The following is a 14,746-nucleotide window of genomic DNA, read 5'->3' as shown; positions in this document are numbered from 1 at the left end:
GGGCTCACCTTGTTTATTTCCTGTCCTTCAGTGATCATTTTCCTCTGCTGCCTGAAGTCCAGTGTCTTGAAAGCAGTTGTTTTATATATTTTGTCTGGTTTTTGTTTCAGGTGAAGTGTAAATATAGTATATACTTTATTTTCAGGTGCTCTTGATATATTCAGGATATCAATTTTCTGTTTGTTTTACTTTGGTCTTCATTTCTGAAATGATTTTTTTCTTGTATTTATAATTTTTTCTTGAGTTATCTAACCTGTCGTCAAATCTTTCTTTTCTTTAATCACTTCCTTTTATAGTTTTTCAAATTCTGATTTATAGATTATTTGTTCATAGATGCTATCATTTTCTTAATTTTTTTAGCTTATATTGAAATATTGGATTACAGCTTCCATCTGTCTTACAGGCCTCTTTCTGGAGCGGTTTTGTGATCTGTAGTGATATTTTTCTGCTCCTTATCCTTTTTTTAAATAATAACTTTGAATTTTTTTTTTTTGAGATGGAGTCTCACTCTGTTGCCCAGGCTGGGGCGCAGTGGCATGATCGCAGCTCACTGCAACCTCTGCCTCCCAGGTTCAAGCGATTTTCCTGCTTCAGTCCCCCAATAGCTGGGACTACAGGCACCCATCTGTGCCTCATTTTTAAGTGAAATAAGTTTTCTTATAAATTCAAGAAGGAAGGCTGGGTCAGACATTATTTCTTGCTTTGTGGCTTTAGAGTTCCCTTTTTTGTTTTCACAATGTGACTATATCTCTGTTTCTTCTATCTATCTATCTATCTATCTCATTATCATTATTATTTATCATCTACCTAATATCTATCATCCATCCATCTACTATCATCTATCTACTCTATACCTATCTATCTATCCATCCATCTATCTCCTCATATTTTCTGAGTCTGCCTCTCTTTTCCACCCTTGTCCAGACACATTATTTCCTAGCTACTCCTCATTTTGGATTCTACTGCTAGCAATTTATGCTCAGTAAAGGGCTTTGTCCTAGGAAAAGCCTTAGGTTATTAGTATAGGAATTTCCTGGGGCTTAGACAACTCCAGCATCTTCAGATCCTACTAAGGTCTGCTTACACTCACCTATGAATTGTGGCCTTCAGCTGCATTTTCTCATTAATATCTGCTGCAAATTTTTGAGTTCTTCAGCTCTCGGGCCTTCAGACCCAAGAGCCTTTCTTCTGCTTCCTCTTACTCAGACATTGACATCAAATGGGTCTTGTCACCTAGATTTGTTGCAGATGTTGTCTGTGAGTCTTTAGTTTTGTCTTTCTAGCTGCTCTGTTTCTGTGGGGGGAATTCAGGGAGATTAGAATGTTTTGCTGCTGCAACTGCTATCCTCACCACAATTATTGTTTTTGTATTGATCTTTCCCACCAGCCCTCCAGCACTCACATTCACACATGTACCGACCAGCCAATTATCTCCCATCCTTTGATGTCCTTCCTTCCCTACTTCTCTCCATTGTAGTCTCCTGCTTATGTTGCATTGCCTCCAGGAAGCCTTCCCTGATACCCCAAGTGAGGTCAGTGGCTTCATCTTTTGTGTCCTCGCAGCAGGCTGAATGTCCCTGTCTTACAGGTCATTTCATGCCACTGACTTTCCCACCTGTCTCCCCTGTTGGACTGTCAGCATCTCAAAGCAAGAACCTTGTCCATTCCTCCTGTCCTGAGTGCCTGGCCCAGGACTCAGCTCAGAGTAGACACTTTGAAAAGTATCTAATCATGATGCATGATTATATTATACTGCATGCTGTTAGTCCATCTCAGAGCTAGTTAGTGGCAGGATTAACATGACTGTTCCCTTATATGTAAAGTGCACTGTAGTTGACAAGCAGCTTTGCACATACCATAGCCCCTCTCTCTAAGTCTGGTGCACTTGCAGTCACTATTTTTGCTCGTTCATTTGTCTGTTTATGTAGTCTGTCTCCATCCATCACACTGTGAGCTCACCAAGTACAGGGGCCAAGTCTCCTTCATGTCAATAGTAAGCCCAGTGCCTGGCGCCAAACAGGGACCAGGAAGGGCCTGTTGTATGAACGAATGAAAGCCGTTCCTGCATTCCTGCTGGTCCTAAGCTGGGGATGTTCCATTCTTTTCACTGGGTCCTGAGGTCCCTGACTGGAAGTCAGCATGAGGTACCACAGCTTCCCTGGGACTCCCCCGAACCCAGTGGTAAGAGAAGCTCACAGCGTCTCTGGCCCTGTCTCCCCAGCCTTTGAGCTTCTGATTGGAGGCATTGAAGTCGGCCTGTCCCACTTCCCCTTCTTTGCCTGCCTCTCGTCGGAGTTCCAGCTGGTCAGCTCCATCCTGGGCTTCTGCTACTCTGATCTGGTAAGACGGTCTCTGCCTGCCCCCACTCCCCCAACTCCTTGTGTGTGACTGAACTCTGGGCGCAGGGCTGGAGGTGATCTGGGAGCTCCCCTTGGAGGATACCTTTGCCCAGAACTGAGGCCCAGGGAGGGCAGGAGTGACTTGTCCAAGGTCCCATTGTGAGGACTGCATTGGAGGCTTCAGAAGGCCAGGCTGGCATTCTATCTGCTTCACACAAGGCTGCTTGTGATTAGAATGTTATTAGAAGTCAGGGATTTTGGATAACTCCTTTCTTTTCTTTTCAAATAAATCATAATTTTATTTTATTTATTTATACTTCAATGGCTTTTGGGGTACAAGTGGTTTTTGATTACAAGGATGAATTGTATCACGGTGAAGTCTGAGATTTTAGCGCACCCATCAGCCTAGTAGTGGACACTGTACCTGATCTGTAGCTTTTTATCCTTCTCCCTGCTCCCACCCTTCCCCCTTCTGAGTCTCCAGCATCCATGATACCACTCTGTGTGCCTTTGTGCACCCACAGCTCAGCTCCTACTTAGAAGTAAGAATATGGTATTTTGTTTTCCATTCCTGAGGAAATCTCATTTCTGTAAACTGCTGGGGGCCCCACTGGAAGACTCAGGAGCCCTTTTCAAGGCTTTTCATCCATGCTACCGTGGCTTCTCTCGGGAGCCTTGGAGAAAGTTTCCGTGCCTTAGCTGTGCATTCAGGGCCATCACAGTCTGGCCTCTCCTTTTCCCTCCATCCCCCAACAATGTCTAGCATACACCTCCAGCCATACAAGACTCCCACATTCCTTCATCCATCCACTTACTCATTTAACAACCATTGCCTCCCTACTACAAGCCAGGAAATACACTGGAGAGCAAGACAGACTTGCGTGGACCAGGTGTTCTGGCCTCTTTGTTGGTATGTCCCCATTCCCTGTGTGGGTCATGTCTAGAGATAAGTATACACTCCTGCTTCGAGGACAATCACTCCCACCAGATGAAAGCTTGATCTTCATGTTGAGCTGTGTGCCCTCAGTGCCAGGCACCAGACTTAGCACAGAGCTGGCACCAGAGAACAGTTGTTGACTGAAAACCCCTCCAACAATTCTACTCTCGAGCTGCAGAGACTCATTTCCTTGTTCCCAACTCCTTTGCTGGGCTCTTTCCCCCATCCAGCATTTTCTGTGAGGCTGAGATTCTCCCACTTAGTCAGAGATGACGGGCAGGGGCCTCACAAGCAACTGATACACCAATGGCTACAATCATAAAGTTTGTAAGTGTTCTGCTTCATAGAAATTTAAACAGAGGGTATCCAAGGGTTAGATGTGGCATAATATCATCTCATCAGCCTCTGACAGACGTTTGCCCAGGAGAGAACAGGGTGGTGGGAATCGCTCAGCACCTTGGGCACCATGAGAGCATGGCCCAAGCTGGAACAGAACCAGGAATGCCTGTGGGGGGTGTGGTGGGGTAAAGCATCAAGGCTCATGACTTCTGAGCAGAGTCTACAAACAGGTCACATAGAGGCAGGAAGATCCTCAGCCATGGATTCAGGAGACCTGAGTCTGCCCATGCCCATGTGTGACCTGGATAAATCCCTTGCCAACCCTGGACTTCCAGCTCCCACCTGAATGATGAGGGGAGGGAGGATGAGCTCTCTAAGGGCCTCCTTCTCTGCCATCACGGATTCCAAGACTATGTCCTCTGTGAGGGCAGGTGAATGAATGAATTTAGTGTGCGCCTACTTTGGCACAAGCAGGGTGACTGACTGGGGAGAGATGTCCATGGAGGCCCGGGAATCAGCCCTCCCAAGGGGGACAGGTAGGTGTGGGTGGGTGGGATCTGAGCCATTTTCACAGGAGCTGCTCCTGGGGCTGTGCTGAGAGGGAACCCCAAGGCCCCAAACTCTGTTTCTATTCCTGCAGGTTTGCTGTCACCGTTATTCAAGTTTCACAGTGTCCCCACGGGCAGGTAAGTCTCTATTGGCCTTTTTTGGGGTTTTCAGTCCTATCACCGTGGTCAACTTGCTGTATGATCTTGAATAAGCCTCTGTCACTTCTGGGGCTCCACTTCTTCATTTGCATAAAAAGGTAGTTGTTGTCACTTGTGATGCTTCCATTTGTAGAGCACCCCATGTTCATCAAGGTGTGCATTCACAGACCGGTGTTTTCTCATTTACTCCTCAGAAGTAAAGCTTCTGTTCCATTGTCCTGTGTGTCTGTTTTTGTACCAGGACCATGCTGCTTTGGTCACTGTAGCCTTGCAGATGGTTTAAGTTGGGTAGTGTGATGCCATCAGCTTCATTCTTTTTGCGTAGGATTGCTTTGGCTGTCTTCCACATATATAGTCAATCACAAGTTGTGCTAGTGTTCTGCCGTTTCTCAAACCTGTCTCTCTTCTCAATTCTTACTATCACCCTGGTTTTCAGACCATCAACGTCTCTCACCTAAGCTGTGTAGTAGCCTCCTAACTGATCCCTGACACTTCAGTGTTGCCCCTCTGCCCTCACCACTGAAACACAGACTACCTAAAACAAAATTATCCTGAGACTTCCCTTCTTAAAATCCTTTTTTGACTCTCTATTTCCTGTTAAATAATGTCTGTACTTCTTAATGTAATGGACAGGCATCTCCTGTTCCTCTCTGCTCTACCTTTGTTACTGTAGTAATAGGTAAATATTTATAATTTCCCCTGAAGTCCCTCTGCTATTCAGTGCTTCCATGTATTTGTTCATTACGATCTTTTTCTCTGAAACTCCCTCACCACTTTTCCCCCTGGTTAATTATTTACTGTCCTTCAAGCCTAAGCTCAAGCATCATCTTTTTCAGAAAACCTACTTTGAAGTTTCAGAGTGGACCAATGGCCCCTTTAATGCTCCCCATAGTCATCGTGTTGATCTCTATCTTTTCACTTTAAACATGCTTTTAAACCTACTTCCTGAGTATAAAGTTTGTTATAATTTTAATATTTGTATTTTTCTATGTCTTGTACTTCTCTTTATGGTTTCTGTTGACTCCTGCTTATGGTAGTCTGACCCTTCAACTCTTTGTTAAATTTTATAAATCGCCCATATTTGTCTAAACTTTAACTTTGGGTTTCCTGAGAGACCGAAATTGAGGTGATTTGCTTGGTTTCTGCTTGGCTCTGGAAGCAGGACCAATCAGGAACCGTTCTACTTAGATTTATTGGTTTGAGTTTTCTTGGACTATGAGTATGGTGTAAATCCAAATTCCAGCATAAAAGTAAAGCTGGTTAGAAAACATTAGGGAAGACTATTAAAATTATTAATGTTTTACAACCCACCACCTGCAGAGACTGATTTGCTTATTGGTTCACTTGTCATATCCTTCCAGCTTTGTCTTTTCCACTAAATATATAGCCCACTTTGGTGCCTGGATTTATGTGGAGGTCTCAGATTCAGTTTCCTACTTTGTCAGGTTCAAATCCTGTTAGTCAGTTAACCAGAAAAATTCTAGATTCCCAGGAATGTGTCAGAGCACTTCAGTGTCCCTTGACATCTCATTCCCTGATGTCCCCTATTGCCATCTCATTCCCAGCTTTTTAAAAAAGAAAGTATTTTTATTTTCCTATTGATTGCCCCAATTCCTATTTACTACCTCAGGCAGCCACAAAGCTCTAGCCTAACAAAGCTCTAGGTTTTTGGTTTTGGCACACTTCCAGGGCATCTCTGGCTTCTGTGTTGACTGATGACTTTAGTTTCACCTCTAGATTGTTTGTGTGCGTGCGTGTGTGTGTGTGTGTGTAATCATTTTGTTCTTCCTTTACATTTCTGTGAGTTCAGAAATGTATTTAAAAGTGTATTTGGGGTCGGGCGCAGTGGCTCACACCTGTGATCCCAGCACTTTGGGAGGCTGATGTGGGAGGATCACCTGAGTTCAGGAGTTTGAGACCTGCCTGGCCAACATGGCAAAACCCCATCTCTACTAAAAATACAAAAGTTAGCTGGGCATGGTGGTGTGGACCTATAATCCCAGCTACTAGGGAGACTGAAGCAGGAGAATTGCTTGAACTTGGGAGGCGGAGGTTGCAGTGAGCTGAGACCGCACCATTGCACTCCAGCCTGGGCAACAGAGCGAGACTCTATCTCAAAAAAAAGAAAGAAAAAAAAATGTGTTTGGAAGTGATGTCAGTAAAAATGGCAAGCTAGGAACCTTCTAAAATTCCTGTCTTCATAAAAGCAACTCAGAAAAATAGAAGCAACTGTTTCAGAACTCTGGAAAATATCCAAAGGTTTGCTGTAATCTTGGAGCATTTATTCAAGAACATAGGCTGAATTTTGGTTAGAATAGTGAGATTTGTAATGTTCTTATTTGTTCTATGCTCATCACATCCTCCCAGCTACATGGTAGCCTTGAAAACCAACATCCTACAATCTTGCTGAAAAACAAGCTCCTGGGAGCCATATAAAGAAACAAAAGGGGTTAGGGACTCATTCCTTTTTTTCCCTCTCCCTCCCACTGTCAGACAGCATGGGCTGTACCGTGCTTTCCTTCCTCTGGAGAAATGACGGTAGGTTTCCACATCTGTGTAGCATCTCCCGCTCTGGAGATCACCCTGAGCCCTTGCATCTCCCACTAGGTAAGCCAAGCCCAGTCCAGGCCTGGCTGTGAGCCTGGGCCTGGCACTCAATTTTCCTGAGTCATTATTTACACAACAGAAATAATGAAAGTGTCTACCATGAAGGGATGCTATGAGGACTAAATGAGCTGTATACATAAAAGGCCTGGCCCAGAATGAGCACTCAGAGATGGTGGATGTAGTTTTTTGTGCGAATAAAATGTTCAGACAGGTTCCGCAAGCTTCATCTGCGTAAAGTTTTAACATGATCTCTGGATGCTTGTCAGATAATTGTCTAGATTAATCACTTGAAAAGCATTACATACACACACACACACACACACACATACACTGTTTTCTGATCTGCTTTTTTCAACAAAACAAAATACTGGAACAAAATTTCATGTTTCAATTCTTCATCTAGATCGTAATTGTAAATAGCTAATTGTGTGGTGATACGCAGTGATATGTAATCAATCCCCATTCTGAAACATTGAGGTGGTTTTCCACTTGTCATTGTTTGAAAAACTTCATGCCAAATGTATTTATGATATTATTCCCCTTATGATATCATTCCCCTTATAATATTATTCCCTTGCCAGATTTTCTAGAATACATATCTAGAAATGGAATTACTGATTTGAAGAATATGCATGTTTTTAAGGTTTTGATTTTTGTTACCACTAGAACTTTGCTAAAATAATTTTACTGAGAAAGTGAGGTGGTACATTTTTGTATAAGGATCATGTTTTTTATTTTTTTAAAATTGCAGCAAAATACACCGAAGAGTGCAGTTCAGTGGTATTAGGCATTTATATTGCTCTGTTACCTTTACCACCACCCATCCTCACACTCTTTTCATCTTGCAAAGCTGAGACTTCTTATTTTTAACCTCTAAGTTTTCTAAAATTAAACAGATTAAATAATATTTAGGGTTAGTGTGAGTGTGGAGAAGTGGGTCCCCTCATTTACTGGTAAGTTGATGTAATTTTGTTGACCAAAAAATTGGGAATATTTATGCTTTGTAAAAAAGTACATACTGTTTGCCTCAATGAATCCACTTACAGTCTACAAAAGTAGTCACACAAGCATGGATATTATATTCACATATTCAAATATTTTTCTGTAGCATAATTTATAATATAAAAACCTGAAAAGAATCTATAAGTTTATCAATAATGAGATTTTAAATTATGGTTACATGTGATGGTTAAGCAGAATGAGTTGTATCTGTGTGTATAGTTGTATCTGTGTGTAATGAAAAGGTGTGCAGGATAACTGTAAGTACAAAAAAACAAACTTCAGAACAATGTTTATAGTATGATCCTATTAAAAAACCAAAATAATAATACATTATTTGGCAAAACTCTCCTTCATAAATAAGAGAGGGATAAAGACTTCTTCACACAAACAGAGGGAGGAAGTCCATTAACACTAGACTTGCCTTACAAGAAATACTAAAAGGAGTTCTTCAAACTGAAAATGAAAGGCTGCTAATTAATCATATGAAAACATATGAAAGTATAAAATTCACTGGTAAAGGTACATATATAGTCAAAAGTATTAAGAATAACTTTACAATAACTCATTAAGTGATACACAACATAAAAGATTTTGTAAAGTGTGATATCAAAAACAGAATGTGTATGTGTGTGTGCAGAGCTTTTATACAGGATCAAAGTTAAGTTGTTATTAGCTTAAAATGGACTAGTATAACTATAAGATGTTTTAATATGCCTGACAGCAATCATGAAGCAAAAACTTAGCAGATACACTAAGTTGAAGAGAAAGGAATCAAAGCATACCACAACTGAAAATCCTCAAATCACAAATAAAGACAGCAAGAGAGGAAAAAAATAGTAAAAGAGCTGCAAAGCAACCAGAAAACAATGAACAAAATGACAATAATCAATCCTTCTCTATCAATAATTACTTTAAATGTAAATGAACTAAATTTGCTGATCAAAAGACACAGGGTGGCTTTATGGATTTAAAAAATACAAAAACAAGGCCAGGCCTGGTGGCTCACACCTGTAATCCCAGCACTTTGGGAGGCAGATGTGGGTGGACTGCTTGAGGCTGGGAGTTCGAGACCAGCCCGGCCAACATGGCAAAACCCCATCTCTACTAAAAATACAAAAATTAGCTGGGTGTGGTGGCGAATGCCTGTGGTTGCAGCTACTAGGGAGGCTGAGGCAGGAGAATTGCTTGAACCTGGGAGGCAGAGTTGCAGTGAGTCGAGATTGCACCACTGCACTCTAGTCTGGGAGACAGAGTGAGACTGAGTCTCAAAAAAAAAGAAAAGAAAAAACAAGACCCAACTATATGTTGCTACAAGGGACTCACTTCACCTTTAAAGCTACACACAGACTGAAAGTGAAGGGATGAGAAAAGATATTCCATGCAAATGGAAAGCAGAGAGCACAGGGGTAGTTATACTAGACAAACTAGGCTTTAAGTCAAAAACTAACCGGACAAAGATGGTTATTATATAACGATAGAGGAGTCAATTCATAAAGAGGATAGAACAGTTGTAAATAATATGCACCCAATATTGGGTACACTTAAATATATAAGGCAAATATTCACAGATCTAAAGGGAGGAATAGACAGCAATACAATAATAGCAAGAGACTTTAATACTCCACTTTCAACAATGGATAGATCATTCAGACAGGAAAACAGTAAGAAAACATTAGACTTGAACTAAACTTTAGACCAAATGGACTTAACAGACATAAATAGAACATTCCATCCAATAACAACAGAATGCACATCTTCTCAAGCACACATGGAACATTCTCCAGGACAGAGCAAATGTTGGACCACAAAGCAAATCTTAATAAATTTGAGAAGATATAGATCATATCAAGTTTCTTTTTGGACCACAGTGGTATGAAACTGGAAATCAATAACAGGAGAAAAATGGGAAAGTTCACAGATACATGGAAATTAAACAACATGCTTCTAAGCAATCAATGGGTAAAGGAAGAATTCAAAGGGAAAATGAAACATTTTGAGACAAAGAAAAATGGAAACAAAACATAATATGGGCTGCAGCAAAAGCAGTTCTAAGAGGGAAACTTATAGCAAGAAAAGCCTGCATTAAAAAAGAAGACGCCAGGCATGGTGGCTCACACCTGTAATCCTAGCACTTTGGGAGGCCAAGGTGGGTGGATCACTAAAGCCAAAGAGTTTGAGACCAGCCTGGGCAGCATAGGGGATCCCTATCTCCACACACACACACAAATAATAAAACATAAAATTAGCTGCGTGTTGTGGTACGAGCCTGTCATCCTAGTTACTCGGGAGGCTGAGGTGGGAGGATCACTTGAGCCTGGGAGGTCAGGGCTGCAGTAAGCCGAGATTGTGTCTCTGCACTCCGGCCTGGGCAGCAGAGCGAGATCCTGTCTCAAAAAAAAAAAAGCGGGGGGATTTGGACTTGACGGTTCTGTGGTAAACAAAAGAAGTAAGGTGATGGATAGGTTAATTAGCTTGATTTCATCATCCCATATTTGGGGTGTGTGTGTGTGTGTATATATATATATATATATATATACACACACACACACACATCACATTGTACCCCATAAATGTTTATGATTTGTCAATCAAAATAAAGAAAAAATAAAGAAAAGCAATGTTGAAAGAGCATTGAGAGAAAAGTTAGGCATTCAAAATGCAATATTTCTCTGAACTGTAGTTTTCTTATTTGTATAAAACAACTAAAACAAAAAATCATGTTGCATATCCTAAGTAGACATAATTTTTATTTGTCAGTCATACTTGAATGAAGCTGGGAAGGTGCGGAGCTGGGTTGGCGCTGCCTGAGGAGGAAGAGCCGTGGCGGGATTGGTCTAGGAGGAGGCCTAGGCCCGGCCTGCGGTGGTGGGTCTTGCCGTCCGGGGCTGCTTCCCGCCCTCTCCTCTGCTCCAGCTTCGCCCACTTCCCCTGGCCAGCGGGCGAGGCACGGAGGAGACCTGCCGGAGCCACGGAGGATGAGGTGGCCCGCGGTGCCAAGAAGATGGACGAGATGGTGCAGAAGAACACGGCCGGAGCACTGGGTTTGTTAACCGCGCTTCAGAATATTCTGGAATTACTGCGGTCCACAGGAACTGGAATGTTACTTAATGTTAGTCTCAAGCAGAGTACAGATGAAGAAGTTACATCTTTAGCAAAGTCTTTCGTCAAATCCTGGAAAAAGTTACCAGATGAGCCGTCAGCTGAGAAAGACCCCAACGAAAAGCGAATAGAACCTGCAATGACATCGCAGAACAGCAAAAGGAAGTAGCTCCAGCGGCAATGTAAGCGGCAGACAGGATAAGACAAATGCTTGAGATATTTGTTTCATGTGTTCCTCGGCACGAAGCGCTTCTGATTCTGCGCAGATGAAGTACAGGGAGATGCTTCCTGCAGCTCTTCAAACAGGAGATGACTGCATCGAAATGGGAGCTGATGAGGAAGAATTAGGATCTCGAATTGAGGAAGCTATAGATCCAGAAAGAGGGAACACAGGCATGAAGTACAAAAATAGAGTCCAAAGTAAGATATCCAATCTTACAGATGCAAAGAATCCAAATTTAAGGAAAAATGCACCGTGTGGGAATATTCCTCCTGACTGACTTGCTAGAATGACGGCAGAAGAAATGGCTAGCGATGAGCTCAGAGATGCACAAAAACTTGACGAAAGAAGCCATCAGAGAGCATCAGATGGCCAAGACAGGTGGAACTCAGCCTGATTCGCTCACATGTGGCAAATGTAAAAAGCAGAATTGCACTTTCACACAGGTACAAGCCTGCAGTGCTGGTGAACTAATGACAATGTTTGTTGACTGTAATGAATGTGGAAATCAACAGAAGTTCTGTTGAGATGGAAAAATTGGCAAAATATCTGGACCACTAAGAAAACGGATTTTGTAATTAGCTTAAACCTAGGACAAGCAGCTAGTTTTCCTGCAAATCAGATTTTGAGAGCAACATACATCCCGCGGGTTAGGCTTTGTTTTTGACCCAGCATCCCTTCCTGCAGTGTCTTCTGTAGTTCCCGGTCAGTAGGGAGACTGCAGCATAATTGTATGGGATCTGTTTTAAAACTCTTTTTCATTTTTATAAATAAGTCGATATTAAACTTTTATAAATTAAACTTCTTGCAATTTATTTGTTTTCTTTCTTAAAGGAAAATATACCTTAACTTTTTTTTTTTTTTTTTTTTTTTTGAGACCGAGTCTCACTCTGTCACCAGGCCGGAGTGCAGTGGCGCAGCTCACTGCGACCTCCACCTTCCGGGTTCAAGCTATTCTCCTGCCTCAGCCTCCCGAGTAGCTGGGACTACAGGTGCACACCACCACACCCAGCTAATTTTTGTATTTTTAGTAGAGACAGGGTTTTACCATGTTGGCCAGGATGGTCTCGATCTCTTGATCTTGTGATCCGCCTGCCTTGTCCTCCCAAAGTGCTGGGATTACAGGCGTGCGCCACCACGCCTGGCCTTTTATTTATTTATTTATGTTTTTATTGAGATGGAGTCTCACTCTGTTGCCCAGGCTGGAGTGCAGTGGCACAATCCCAGCTCACCATAACCTCTGCCTCCTGGGTTCAAGGGATTCTTCTGCCTCAGCCTCCTGAGTAGCTAGGTCTACAGGTGTGCACCACCATGTCCTGCTAATTTTTGAATTTTAAGAAGAGACAGTGTTTTGCTATGTTGGCCAGGCTGGTCTCTAACTCCTGACCTTGTGATCCACCCACCTCAGCCTCCCAAAGTCCTGGGATTACAGGCATGAGCCACTGTGCCCGGCCAACTTTTTTTTAGCAGTGTGAAATATACACAGTAGAAATTCTGTTATTCTCTGTTATTAGTACATAAATGGAAATACTTTTTTTTCCCATATTGGCATGTATCTACAAATATTAAAGGAGGAGAAAAGGTAATATACTTTTAGGTTTACCACATATGGTGTGTATTCAAATAACACGTGACCAGCTTATCAAAATTGTACATAATATTTGAACTAACTTATTTATTTGATTTTCATCATTATGTCCAAAAGCTTGGGATGCTAGATACTACTTTGCATCTGTAACTAACTATGATCCTCATTTCTTGTAATTTCTTGTGCTTGTATATTACTTGTTCTTAATAGATTTTACTTTGGAAACAAGACTTTGTTGAGATCAGTTTGGTTTTGTTGTTAATTTACCTGTTTGACTTCATAATGTATTTTAGTTTTGCAGAAGAACACTTGTAGATTAGAAGGCTTTTCATAAATCCCCTCACAGGCAAAGAGGAAAACTTCCCGCTATTTTATTTCCTTCATAGGAAGACATACTGGAAAGAAAACGTTTAGCATCTTAGTATAGTGTAGCTATTGTGAACAGCTCATGACTTGATCTTGATCTGGAAATCTGTACTGACCAATGATTAAGCTTAAGGATTGTAAAATCATTAAAGCTGTGGTCTTTTCATGTGGAGGTTGATAGAAAATATTTTTGTCATAAGTCTTATTTGCTGACTTTTTCTGTCAATGAGGGAGGTTGTTGAACAAACTGAATCTGTGGGCTATAGCAAGTAGCTTTACAGCAGATCTTACCATGAAGTTTTACTTTGTGTTTAAGTGGGTACCACTTTTTCTGTTTAGAATAATTAAAAAATGATTTTCACAGGTTCCTTGGGGTACGCTTGCTCTAGCACACCTTGGAGGCCACTGTTGCAAAGTACATTTTATCATGCTGAATCAGCGTTCTATCTCGTACCTGTAGAAAGACCTCAGTACATGCTTTGCACTCTCCTTTGCACCCCCTTCCAATTTCTTATTGCAAATCATTTTGATGTTATATGGAAAACAGCATTTTAAAATGTCCATGTTAAGAATTGGCCCACCAGTACCAACTCACCTCTATTTTGTCAGTTCATAGTTGAAGCTTTTGTTTTATCATTTTCAAAAATAAAGTATATTTTTGGAAGAATGAATTTAAGAATGAAGAAAAGCTGTGAAAAATGCCGCAAAGTACCATATATGTGTATTTTGATATGCAGATGTAGCAATATGCATATAGACAGTCTAGTAAAGTGGTCTTCAACTCGGGGAGATTTCGGACCAGGGGACATTTGGCAATGTCACTAGACATTTTTGACTTTCATGCCTGGGTGAATAGGCCAGGGATGCTGATAAACAACTTGTAACAAAGAATTCACTGGCTTCAAAATCAATAGGACTGAGGCTGAGAAGCCCTGGCTGAAAATTGCTATAAGAATATTGGCAATGATCTCTAGCATTGATAGGGACATTAGGATGCTGTGTAAGGAACAATTTTTTAATTTTTAAAATTATTTATTATTTATTTATTTTTAAAATTTGAGACAGGGTCTCACTGTGTTGCTCAGGCTGGAGTGTAGTGGTGCGATCTTGACTCACTGCATCCTCTGCCTCCCAGGCTCAAGCGATCCTCCCGCCTCAGCCTCCTGAGTAGCTGGCACTATAGGCATACATCACCACATCTGGCTAATTTTTGTTGCCTGAGGCTCCCACAGCACTGGAATTATGGGAGTGAGTTGCTGTGTCAGGCCTTTTTGTCATAATTTAAACAAAGTACTTTTTTTCAACAGGTAAGTTGCTGGTTCCACACCTCTTCAAAAAAATATAACAAATGAAAGATTTGAAAACATCTGGGTCGCTTCTCCACCCTCACCCCTATAATATGCTTTGTTGGTTTCTTTATTCACCCTTCCAGATATATTTATGCATACCAAACCAAGTAGAAATACAGCTTCTTATTCTCTCTTTTTCTTTCCCACCATAAGGTACATATTATATTTGGTTTAGCACTTTTTTCTTTAACAA

General features: G+C 41.5%; 1 pseudogene; it reads left to right on the top strand.

The window, feature by feature from the left end:
• The first annotated feature begins 2,139 nt into the window (after window positions 1-2,139).
• LOC129044443 (transcription elongation factor A protein 1-like) lies at window positions 2,140-11,777 on the top strand (annotated as a pseudogene).
• The last annotated feature ends 2,969 nt before the right edge of the window (window positions 11,778-14,746 follow it).

Source organism: Pongo pygmaeus, chromosome 13, assembly GCF_028885625.2.
Source record: "Pongo pygmaeus isolate AG05252 chromosome 13, NHGRI_mPonPyg2-v2.0_pri, whole genome shotgun sequence".
In the NCBI taxonomy this organism is placed as follows: domain Eukaryota; kingdom Metazoa; phylum Chordata; class Mammalia; order Primates; family Hominidae; genus Pongo; species Pongo pygmaeus.
This window is presented reverse-complemented; position numbering and strand designations above follow the sequence as displayed.